The sequence below is a fragment of the Lonchura striata genome, chromosome 18 (assembly GCF_046129695.1).
Source record: "Lonchura striata isolate bLonStr1 chromosome 18, bLonStr1.mat, whole genome shotgun sequence".
Classification (NCBI taxonomy): Eukaryota; Metazoa; Chordata; class Aves; order Passeriformes; family Estrildidae; genus Lonchura; species Lonchura striata.
In genome coordinates this window covers 1,379,797-1,392,035 of record NC_134620.1, presented here as the reverse complement: position 1 = coordinate 1,392,035, position 12,239 = coordinate 1,379,797, and positions in this window count along the sequence as shown.

Here is a 12,239-nt window from a genome sequence, read left to right as displayed (position 1 = left end):
CCTTGGATGAATCCTGGAGTGAAATGGACTGTTCCATCCCACCCCGCAAGAGATTGTGGTTCATCCTGCACCTCTGTACCTGCCCCTAAAACAGAGTCTGTAACCCCATTGGCCCATGCCTTGTCCCAGTCCACCTGGGAACCCCTGATAAGGGGGCTCCGAGGGGCCATGCGGCCTCTTGGACTTCCTCCCTCCTCCCCTCTAGGACTCCCTCCCTCCCTGGGGCTTCCCCTCTCCTAAACCCTCCGTTTCTCTCTCCCCTCCCCCATCCTCCTAAGCCCAGCCACGTGCTACGCCTGAGAGCACGAGGCTCAGGCATTCCTGAATCTTTGAATAAACCTCTCTCCCCAAGAGCAAGCTTCAGAGATCTCTGCCTCCCTACACCCCCACCCTGCAGAGGAGCATAATCATCCCCCACCCCTCCCTCCGAATTACCAGGATTTTTAAATTAAAAGGCTCTCAGGCAAAGATATGGGAATGGGAGTAACAATTCTTTTCTAGGAGAAAACTAGATAACAATTTAAAAAGGCAAATGCAATTGGTACAAACAAAACTAGTGATAAAGTCCACAACCTGAGGATTCGGGGTGTTGGTAGCAGTCCGGTTGAAATGACAGCTGCTCCTCTTGCAGTGGCTGATGAATTGCAGCTGAAGTGGTGATCTTTAGAAGGGTATAGTTTTCTCTGAAGATCTGGTGGCAGTTGGGCCGGTCTTCCTCTGCGCCGGGGTTGCCTCCGAGCTCCGCCGCCACTGCCTCACCACGCTCCGGCTGCTTCTCTCGGGAGTCCTGCCGAAGAAGCCGCTTCTCTGGGAATCCCGCAAAGAGAGAGCTGCTCTGTCTCCCAAAAGGTACCCCTTTATACAATAAAAGAGTGCTTGGCTTCCCCCTCTGTGTGGAGCATCTCACAATGGGATGGTGTTACCTTACCAGACCTGCAGTGAGTCAGTCAATGGCCCATTAACAAACCATTACCTCTTCGGAGCAAACCATTGTTCTTGGAAGAGATAACAAACCTGCTCAACTTCCAACAGATGGCAAATAGAATACAAGCTTATCTTACAACCCAGGACATTATCCACCCCTTATTCTATTTCCATCTGCACACCATGAAATCTTACACCCAGTTCTCACTTAAGACCAAGTTTCCCTGTGGTACACAGCGGGTCTCCCCATCTTTCTGCATTACCCACCAAGTGTAACCAGGTCCTTGAGCAAAGACAATCCCACGAATGGGTTGGTCTTTGCCTGAGGTGGGATTAATCCAAACAGTTTTCCCTAAAATACCTTTCATATGTACTACAGGGACCTTATCTCCATCTACTGTGTGTAAGGGCTCTGACTGGGCAGGGCCAGCTCGATTGACAGACCCTTGGGTGTTGACCATCCAGGCTGCCTTTGCCACGTTAATTTCCCAGTTTCTAAATGTTCTCCCACCAAGTGCCTTTAGGGTAGTCTTAAGGAGTCCGTTGCACCGTTCAACTTTGCCGGCAGCTGGAGCATGATAGGGAATATGATATATCCATTTGATACCATGTTCTCTGGCCCAGGTGTTGATAAGGCTGTTCTTGAAATGGGTGCCGTTGTCAGACTCAATTCTCTCAGGTGTGCCGTGTCTCCACAGGATTTGCTTTTCCAAGCCTAAGATGGTGTTCCGGGCAGTGGCATGAGGTACAGGGAAAGTCTCCAGCCATCCAGTGGTGGCTTTCACCATGGTCAGCACGTAGCGCTTGCCTTGGCGTGTCTGGGGCAGTGTGATATAGTCAATCTGCCAGGCCTCCCCATACTTGTACTTGGACCACTGCCCACTATACCAGAGGGGCTTCACCTGCTTGGCCTGTTTGATGGCAGCACATGTCTCACAGTCATGGATAACCTGAGAAAAACTGTCCATGGTTAGATCCACCCCTTGGTCTCGTGCCCACTTGTAGGCGGCATCTCTGCCCTGATGACCTGAGGCATCATGAGCCCATCGAGCCAGGAACAACTCCCCCTTATGGTGCCAGTCTAAGTCTATCTTTGACACCTCTATTTTTGCTGCCTGATCTACCTGCTTGTTGTTTCGGTGCTCCTCATTAGCCCGACTTTTGGGGACATGGGCATCTACATGACGGACTTTCACCGTTAGCTTTTCCACCAGGGAGGCAATGTCTTTCCATATATCAGCAGCCCAGATTGGCTTTCCTCTACGTTGCCAGTTGGCCTTCCTCCACCTTCTCAGCCAGCCCCACAGAGCATTGGCTACCATCCACGAATCAGTATAAAGGTAGAGCTTTGGCCACTTCTCCCTTTCAGCAATGTCCAGAGCCAGCTGAACGGCCTTGAGCTCAGCGAGTTGGCTTGATCCACCTTCTCCTTCGGTAGCTTGTGCAACTTGGCATGTGGGGCTCCATACGGCTGCTTTCCACTTCCGGTTCATCCCTACAATGCGACAGGAGCCGTCAGTGAAAAGAGCGTAGCAGGTCTCCTCTGCTGGTAGTTGGTTGTATGGTGGAGCTTCTTCAGCCCTTGCCACTTGTACCTGCTCCTCATCATCAGTGAGACCAAAGTTTTCACCTTCTGGCCAGTTCGTAATTATCTCCAAAATCCCAGGGCGATTCAGGTTTCCAATACGGGCGCGCTGAGTGATGAGGGCAATCCATTTGCTCCATGTGGCGTCGGTGGCATGGTGGGTAGTAGGAACCTTTCCTTTAAACATCCACCCCAGCACCGGTAGTCGGGGTGCTAGGAGGAGTTGTGCCTCTGTGCCAATTACCTCCGAGGTGGCTTGAACTCCTTCAAAGGTAGCCAAGATTTCCTTCTCTGTGGGAGTGTAGTTGGCTTCAGACCCTCTGTAACTTTGGCTCCAGAATCCCAGTGGTCGGCCTCGAGTCTCCCCAGGCACTTTCTGCCAAAGGCTCCAGGACAACCCATGGTTCCCGGCTGCAGAGTAGAGCACATTCTTGACCTCTGGTCCCGTCCTGACTGGGCCAAGGGCTACAGCGTGAGCGATCTCCTGCTTGATCTGGGTGAAGGCTTGTTGCTGCTCAGGGCCCCAGTGGAAATCATTCTTCTTTCGGGTAACCAGATAAAGAGGGCTCACAATCTGGCTATACTCGGGAATGTGCATTCTCCAGAAACCTATGGCACCTAGGAAAGCTTGTGTTTCCTTTTTGCTGGTTGGTGGGGACATAGCTGTGATCTTGTTGATGACCTCAGTGGGAATCTGGCGCCGTCCGTCTCTTGCCATTTCACTCCCAGGAACTGGATCTCTCGGGCAGGTCCCTTGACTTTGCTCTTCTTGATGGTGAAGCCAGCTTCTAGTAGTATCTGGATGATCCTCTCACCTTTCTCAAACACTTCTGCCGCTGTGCTCCCCTACACAATGATGTCATCAATGTATTGCAGGTGTTCTGGAGCCTCACCCTTTTCTAGTGCAGTCTGGATCAGCCCATGGCAGATGGTGGGGCTGTGTTTCCACCCCTGGGGCAGTCGGTTCCAGGTGTACTGCACGCCCCTCCAGGTGAAAGCGAACTGAGGCCTGCATTCTGCTGCCAGAGGAATGGAGAAAAACACATTAGCAATATCAATGGTGGCATACCACTTTGCTGCCTTGGACTCCAGCTCATACTGGAGTTCCAGCATATCCGGTACAGCAGCGCTCAGTGGTGGAGTCACTTCATTTAAGCCACGATAGTCCACAGTCAATCTCCATTCTTTGTCAGATTTGCGCACAGGCCAGATGGGGCTGTTGAAGGGCGAGTGGGTTTTGCTGACCACCCCTTGGCTCTCCAGCTCCCGAATCATTTTGTGGATGGGGATCACGGCACCTTGATCCGTCCGATACTGCCAGCGGTGCGCTGTTGAGGTTGCAATTGGCAGACGTTGTTTTTCTACCCTTAGGAGTCCTACTGCAGAGGGGTTTTCTGACAGTCCAGGCAAGGTGTTCAATTGCTTAATGTCTTCTGCCTCTACAGCGGCTATTCCAAAAGCCCACCTGAGTCCCTTTGGGTCTTTGTAATAGCCGTTCCAGAGGAAGTCTATGCCTAGGCTACACGGAGCATCTGGGCCAGTTACTATAGGATGTTTCTTCCACTCCTTCCCAGTCAGGCTCACCTCGGCTTCCACCAGAGTCAATTGTTGTGATCCCCCTGTCACACCAGCAATGGAAACAGGCTCTGCCCCCACATGTCCCGATGGTATCAGAGTACACTGTGCACCAGGATCAACTAAAGCATCATATTTTCGTGGCTCTGATGTGCCAGGCCATCGGATCCACACTGTCCAGAAGATCCGGTTTTCCCGTGCCTCTCCCTGGCTAGAGACAGGGCCCCTCTAACACTGGTTATTATTTCTTTCCTGGGCATACATACTAGAGGTCCCTTCAAGGGGGTCTGACAGATCGTACCCACAAGCTTGGTCACGGAAGGTTGAGGCTACCTTCACTTTGGTGGAACTCCCCCGGTTAGAGTTTCCCTCCTTGAGTTGACGGACCCATGCTGCCAGGACAGAAGTGGGTTTCCCATCCCACCTCCCCATGTCTTCCCAATGGTCAGCAGGAAGAACCACAGATTAGCCCTTGCGGTGTACCCTCTCTCTCTAGCTGGGGATTGTTGGGCGCTGATTCTGGGGCCTGTGACTCTCATGGGTGCTGCATTAACCTTCCTCATCTCCTCCCTCATCTCCTCTTTAAACTCCTTAATCACAGCTGAGATATGAGCCTGCATTGGGCCATTAATCATACTCTCATAATTCCTAAGTTTGTTGGCAACAGAACCCACTGTCTCCCGGTGAGTGTCAGCATTGATTGTTGCAATGAAAGTGGTGTATTGAGATGGCCCAAGACTTGCTAGACTCCACAGCATTTGCCCTGTACACCTGACCTTGTCGGGGTCATTATTGTGTCGTCCATCCCTCCCAAAGAGTACTTCCAATACTGCCACTTCCCTCAGCTGTTGGATCCCTTCCTCGAGGGTCTTCCAGCGCATTCTATGATGGTGCTCCTGCATTCTCTCTCTGTGGACAAACCTCTCCCTGACACTCATTAAGAGCCGCTCCCAGAGAGAAAGGGACCCTGGTTCCCTTACAAAAATCTGATTTATACCCGAGTCCTGGGTCAAGGGTCCCAAGTTCCTTGCCTCACCACCGTCCAGCTGCACGCCTGTACCCATAAGATCCCAAACCCGGAGTAACCAAGTAGTATAAGCCTCACACCCTCATCTCACAATGTCTTTTTGCAGATTACGAAGACTTTCGTACGTCAGGGACTCGGCGATGATAGCAATCTCTGGCTCCCTTGTGGGTTGTGAGGTTCCTCCATTCCTGCCCCTATCTGCAGGGTGCTCTGCTTTCATCTTAGACTTCCTTGTTTCTACCGGGGCAACTGCTGCTGGCTGTGACTGCCTTTGTGGTTCAGCTGGAACCTGGACAGTTGTAACATTTGTGGGTTCCATAGCTGTACTATTAGACTGTCCCTCCTCAAGGCAAAGGGCTGGTTTCTCACCAGCTGGGGAAATGCACTCCTTCAGCATCTCTCGTATCTCCTTAACCAGAACCCTCACCCAATCTGGGTGGTTCATTTCTGAGGTGGGCTGTGGGGCAGGGTCAGGCTCTGGAGCAGCAGCATCTTGAGTCTCTGGGGCAGTGTCAGGTTCTGCAGGAGCATCCCTAGCCTCTGGTGTAGGTGTGAGGGTAGTTATCCAGGTTAATCTTCCCTTATCTTTGAGTGCTAAATATAACAGGCCTATCAGCAACACCACCCATTGTATGATATCATTAGCACTTAGAGAGGATCTTAACCCTTTGAGAACTGGTGGAGCAGACCCAAAAAGATGGTTAAAAGGTTGGGAGAAAGTTTCCCCAGGTGCTATTTCCTCGCAGTAGGTACCGTTATTAAAGTAACCCCAAAAACATACAGTTAGTGTGTGATAGCTATTAATCCATGTACCTGCCTTCCAGAGGAAATTAAAGATCCATGAATTCCTCACCCAATTAAGCCAGAAGCCAAACTTGATAACAGACACAGTAGCCTTAGTTATAGGACCCATTTTTAGATAAGGGTCTGCAAATGGGAAAAGTATAGCTATGATCACATGCCACCCAAACCAAGGTAAACTAGACCACATGGTGATGCTTAAGATGTTTCTACACACAACAAAAAACCAAATTACTTAAGAATTGTTAATCCTTTTTCCCTCTCAATGCCCTCGAGCCGCACGTTGATGCGCCAAAATCTGTCTTAGTTTGACAAGACAGGAGTCTGTGAAGGAGGGCAAAAACCTCCTGTGCAATGGAGAAGGTAAACCCACTCCCTCCGAATTACCAGGATTTTTAAATTAAAAGGCTCTCAGGCAAAGATATGGGAATGGGAGTAACAATTCTTTACTAGGAGAAAACTAGATAACAATTTAAAAAGGCAAATGCAATTGGTACAAACAAAACTAGTGATAAAGTCCACAACCTGAGGATTCGGGGTGTTGGTAGCAGTCCGGTTGAAATGACAGCTGCTCCTCTTGCAGTGGCTGATGAATTGCAGCTGAAGTGGTGATCTTTAGAAGGGTATAGTTTTCTCTGAAGATCTGGTGGCAGTTGGGCCGGTCTTCCTCTGCGCCGGGGCCGCCTCCGAGCTCCGCCGCCGCCGCCTCACCGCGCTCCAGCTGCTTCTCTGGGAATCCCGCCGAGAGCTGCTTCTCTCGGAATCCTGCAAAGAGAGCGAGAGCTGCCCTGTCCCCCCAAAAGGTACCCCTTTATACAAAAAAAAAAAAAAGTGCTTGGCTTCCCGCTCTGGGTGGAGCATCTCACAATGGGATGGTGTTACGTTACCAGCCCTGCAGTGAGTCAGTCAATGGCCCATTAACAAACCATTACCTCTTCGGAGCAAACCATTGTTCTTGGAAGAGATAACAAACCTGCCCAACCTCCAACAGATGGCAAATAGAATACAAGCTTATCTCACAAACCAGGACAGATGGGAACCTCCCTTCCCTGCTGTTTGCTGGTATTTCCAGACAGATCTGCGCGTGGTCTTCCTATATGGAGCACCTGGAAGCAGAAGCATGCTGAGCAGTGTGGATAAAGTAGCCTTGGGTGCACAGCTCTCAGCATGTATCCTGCCTGTGCTCCCACAGGTCTGCACCACTCCTGGCTCCATTCCCCAGGTAGTGATCCTGTCACATCCTCACTGACCCACTGCCATATCCGCAGGATCCAGCCGCCACACAGCATATGCAGGGCTTCCTGGGGGTGAGGTGAGCATGCAGACAGCCAAGCACAGACTCCAAGCAGACCTCCTTATTCCATGAAGTGGAGCAAGGAGATATTTACAAACCCTTTGGAGAGCCCAGGGTTCCAGCTCCAGGCCAGGCTCTGGGAGGACTGTGGGGAGGCTGCCCTGTATATTTTGATGCACAGCAGGTGAGGGACTGATCTCACCAGTTTGCAGCAATCACAGCATGCTGTTGTGTGTTCTGTGCTGACAAAGGTGGTCATATTGCTCAGTGGATGAGATGAACCTGCATCAGGGGGCAGAGGCCTGGCTGGGTGCACAGGTCCTGGGGGCTCCCCCAGCCAGGGGACAACTGCAGGAAAGGGAGGAGGGACAAGAATCCTTTGGGTTCCCTTTGAGAATACTAAACATAATGTTAAATAGCAGTGATGGCATTTTATTGTGCAAGCACATGTCTGGAACTGGTCTGTGCACCTGTCTGACTTAGGGATGGGACAATGCAGACACGGGTAGGGATGTGACTGTAGTGCCAGGCAGGGAAAATTCAATCAATTAAATTAAATTAAATTAAATTAAAATTCAATTCAATTCAATTCAATTCAATTCAATTCAATTCAATTCAATTCAATTCAATTCAATTCAATCTCATTTGGGGCATAGCCCTTCCTCTGTGCACAGGAGCACAGTGTGGGGCCAGCATTACCCTGCTGTTCTGGCAACACAGACCCTCTGTCAGTGCAGGCTCACACAGGCTGCACTGGGCAGAGGAGGGTCCTGGAATCCATCTCTTCTTCTTCCTCCTGAAGCTTTCCTGGTTTCTTACTTCCTCACCTGAGAACTTCTGACATGCACAGACCTATGTCCATCCCACTGTCCACACCCCCAGTATTTTGTGACTGCTTCCAAAATCACAAATTGGCTTGACCTGGCTGGCTTCAGTCCCAGAGGAAGTCAGGGAGGAGAGACCCGTCACCCCAGGTGTATGTTTGGGCCAGGCACGAACTCCTGGCTGACCAAAGCAGTAGGATGAGCTAAGGCCGGCAGGGGAGGAGGAGGAGGAAGAAGAGGGAAAGGAAGAGGGAGATGGAGAGGGAGAGGAAGAGGAGGAGGAAAAAGGGGAGGAGAAGGATAGTTCTTGGCCTCACTGCACTGTGCTGTTTGCCCATGGCATACACATGTGAACCCTGATGCTGCTGCCACTCCTCTGTATGCTGACAGCAGGGCAGCTCCCACAGGACACCATGCTATAATCAACAGTGACATCATGGTGGTTGAGTTTTGGAACTCTCAGACCTACTTCCCAGGGCCCCCCATGGCAGAGTACCCCCGTGGTTCCCAGCTCGTCTGGGCAGGAGAGAAGTTCCTCCATCTGCCTGGAGCTGCAGAAGTTGGGCTCTCCCTGCCTCCTCTTCCTCCTCTCACTCCTGAGAATTGCAGCCTTGGGTGTGATGATGTGCCAAGATCCTCCCTGACAGTAAGTCCCTGGAAACTATGAAGGTTGCTTAATTCAGAGGCTGACATGAAGACAGGCCAGAGCAGCAGGACTTGGGGTGGATGTAGTGCTGTGTCCTCTGAGAGATGGCAGAACCTGGGCATGGGTACACCCATGATGGGTCAGTTCAAGGGATGGGTTAAGGGCTGTCCTTGGGTGTGGCTGGAGGCTGGGTAGCACAGAGTGGCCAGGCTGATGCACAGGAAGGTGTTCTGGGACACACTGTGCAGCTGGAGGGCAGCAGCAGCAGGAAGGCAGCAGTATGGCAGCTCTTCTGCAGCCAGACCAGCCACAGGGACCACCTGTCTGCACAGAACTGGTGCCACTTGCTTAGGACAGGGTACTCATGCCTAAACATGTCCCCATTTCTCAGGCATGATTCACATCCTGCTGGGAGCCAGGGCAGGATCAGGTGTGATGGATCCCTCACATCCTGCTGCTGGCAGGGGCACTGGGCAGCCTCCTACCTGCCTGGGGGTGCTGCTTCATCTGGGATGGGAAGGAGCCCTGTGACAAGGAAAGTCCTACTTTTGGTGTGCTACATTGCCCAAGGAGGATCAGTGCTGCCACATACACTGAGGGCTCCAGTTGTCCCACTTGGCTGGCCGGTATGGGGACTGGCATGCGGAAAGCACACACCACTTCCCTATGAGCTAGAAGCAATTTGCTCCAGGTGCGGGTCTTGGGGGCTGGATCTCTGTTGTGCCTCTTTACCTGCATCGAGAAAGAGAACAGGCAGGCCTATCCGTCTGTCTGCAGGCTCTTGTCTGTTGACTGTGCTGGTATAGGAGTAATGCTGGTGAGTACTCGGGGGCTTAGCCTGCTCAGGGCATGTACATGCACTCCTGGTGGAGCCTCTCCAGAGCGTAGATCCACACATGAGGTGCTGGGTCAGCACCCTTCCTGCCCATGCCCACCCTTGTCCAGCTCAATTTGTGCTGTGGGGGTTGCAGCACTGGGACACTGAGCTCCTGCCCCACCACAGCCTTGGCTTGTAGGAGTTAAAACCCAGATAAGTGAATCCATTTCCCTCCACTGACCTTTGGCCCCTGTCCTGCACAGAACCCCCCAAGGATCCTGTGAAGCGAGCACAGTCTGTCCCATTCCCTGCCATGCCACAGGAGTCAGTGGGTCTATTCTTTAGCGCCACATCTACCACAGGAGCCTGGATCTGCTTCTGCTGCAGTGTCTCTGACACAGCCTGCTCCTACCTGAGCACCTCTTGGCCATGAGTCCACCTTGCCTGTGCCCCAGGAAGGAGGGGAGAGGAAAACACTCTCAGTACCCAGCACTGCAGCAGCCCAGGAGCCCAGGGCACTGCACAGCACCCCAAAGTGCAGGATGCAGCCACAAGCAGGAGCAGAGGGAGCCCACAGGCAGAAGCTGCTGTGGAACTAGCATCTGCTCAGGACATGACTCCCCAGGCTGCAGGCTGTTCCCTGGGAGTGGGCCCAGAGGACTAGAGTGCTTGAAAAATGTCAGGGCCTTGATGTTAGCATCTCCCACAACCACAGGGCTGCCAGCCTGCAAAGAAGAGTGGGAACCTCCCTTCCCTGCTGTATGCTGGCATTTACAGATGGATCTGTGCATGGCAACATGTGTACCCAAGCTGAACGCATGGTCCCTGTCCTGCTGCACAGCCACTGCTGCCAGGGGCTGCAGAGGCTCTCTGTGGCATCTGAACTTCCCACGGGGCTGTGCCCCTGTTTAGATGGCACTGGTAGGCTGCAGAATTTCGCTTCTAGCCTGCCCAGACCTCCTAATGTCCCTTGTCTGACTGTCCTTCCTCCAAGGGGTTGCATCCCTCCCACCGTGCTGACCCACAGGACTCTCATCCTGATTTTCTCTGTGCCTTGAGCAGTGGTGAGAAACAAGGTCCGAGGGGGACCTCAACTCCTGGACATGTCAGAAGCTCCATCTGAAGCTGGAGAGAAATATCTTTGTGCTATCAGAACAGAGGGAGGCTCCAGCTCAGCTGCAGCTCTGGGATCTCACATGAAGCCCTCCCTAGTCGTGTGTTACACTGAGGGAGCTGCCTCAGTATTTCCACAGATAGGACATTCCTGAGAGGTGACCTAACAGCAATCTTCCCTCCTGCCTTTCCAATTTCTCTGTCATACTGAATGAACACAGCTTTTTTTTTTCCCTTTTAAAGACTCCTCAAAAGCCCATAAATCAAATGTTGAGATCTGCTGTGGCTAAGGAAGGAAGGATTTGGAAAAAGAAAAGGGGTTCAGGAAAGATGCCACTCCTGGTCACTTACCCCTAAAACCCAGGCTCTAGACATCTTCAAATACTGCTCAGCCTGGAGAAGGCTCTAGGGAGACCTCATTGCTGCCTTCCAGTACTTGGGGGTGGGAGTGGGGGGGAAGGTAGTGATAGGATAAGAGACAGTGGTTTTAAACTGACAGAGGAAAGATTTAGATATTAGGAAGAAATTCTTCTCTGTGAGGATGGTAAAGCACTGGCATGTTGCCCAGAGAAGCTGTGGCTACCCCATCTCTGTAAGTGTTCTGGGTCAGGTTGGACAGGTCTTGGAGCAAGCTGGTATAATGGAAAGTGCTCCTGCCCATGACAGGGGAATGAAACAAGCTTTGAGGTCAGTTCCAGCCCAAACTATTCCGTGAAACACACCAACCCTTTCAGGGCTTTCTCAGAAGACTAGAGCAGCCATCTGCATCTCCAAGAATCCTGTCAGTTAGGATATGAGGTTTGAACCACCAATACACACTGGGAGGCAATCGAGGAATTGTTTTCCAGAGTGCCCTAAAAAATGGCTTTATTTACAAGCTGCATATCAACAGTGAGATGACTGTTCTTGCAAGGATGGGTTTGGGAAAGGTCCCCCAGATCACTGGGACTAGAGACCAAAGTAGCACTACTGTGCCACAATCAAGTGCCACTTGCCACAAGCAAGGCCAAACAGACCTGGGTAGAGGTGGCCAAACCCCTTGGGCTGCCCAGGTCTTCTCTGCAGTCTTGTGCCAAGGCAAACAGACTGCTTGTCCTGGAGCTGTGACACTACCTGCATGGAGGGAGACACAGCACCAAGTGCAGGGTTCAGCATGGCCCACACTCACAGGCTGGCTGCAGGGCATAGCCCTGGCTATGGGCAGCCCTGGCTAGAGACACAGTTTCAGCTCCAGGACTGAGAAGCTGGGGACAAATCTGCTTCCGCATTCAGAGGTTGCTCTCTTGAGCTCACTGGCAGTGTAGAAACTGCATCACAGGCACCAATGCTATATGACTCCAAGAAACCTGCAGTGGTAATATTATGGAGCACCTGTACACGACCAGACCTGGTATTTGCTAACGAGCCATGTCACATGCTGACAAAAGACAGTTGGGTGTGCTGCTCCCAATGGATCATGTCCTACCAACAGGTGAAGGGCCTGGCTGTGTGTTACACCTCTGGGCTTTCTGCTGCATGTGGTTGGTGATGGCTGCCCCATGCTCCAGAACTACCATGTCCTTATGGATCAAGGTTTCATGAGGTTTCATCTGTTACTCTCTGGTGACAGGTCTGTTTGCCTCTGCACCTGTCT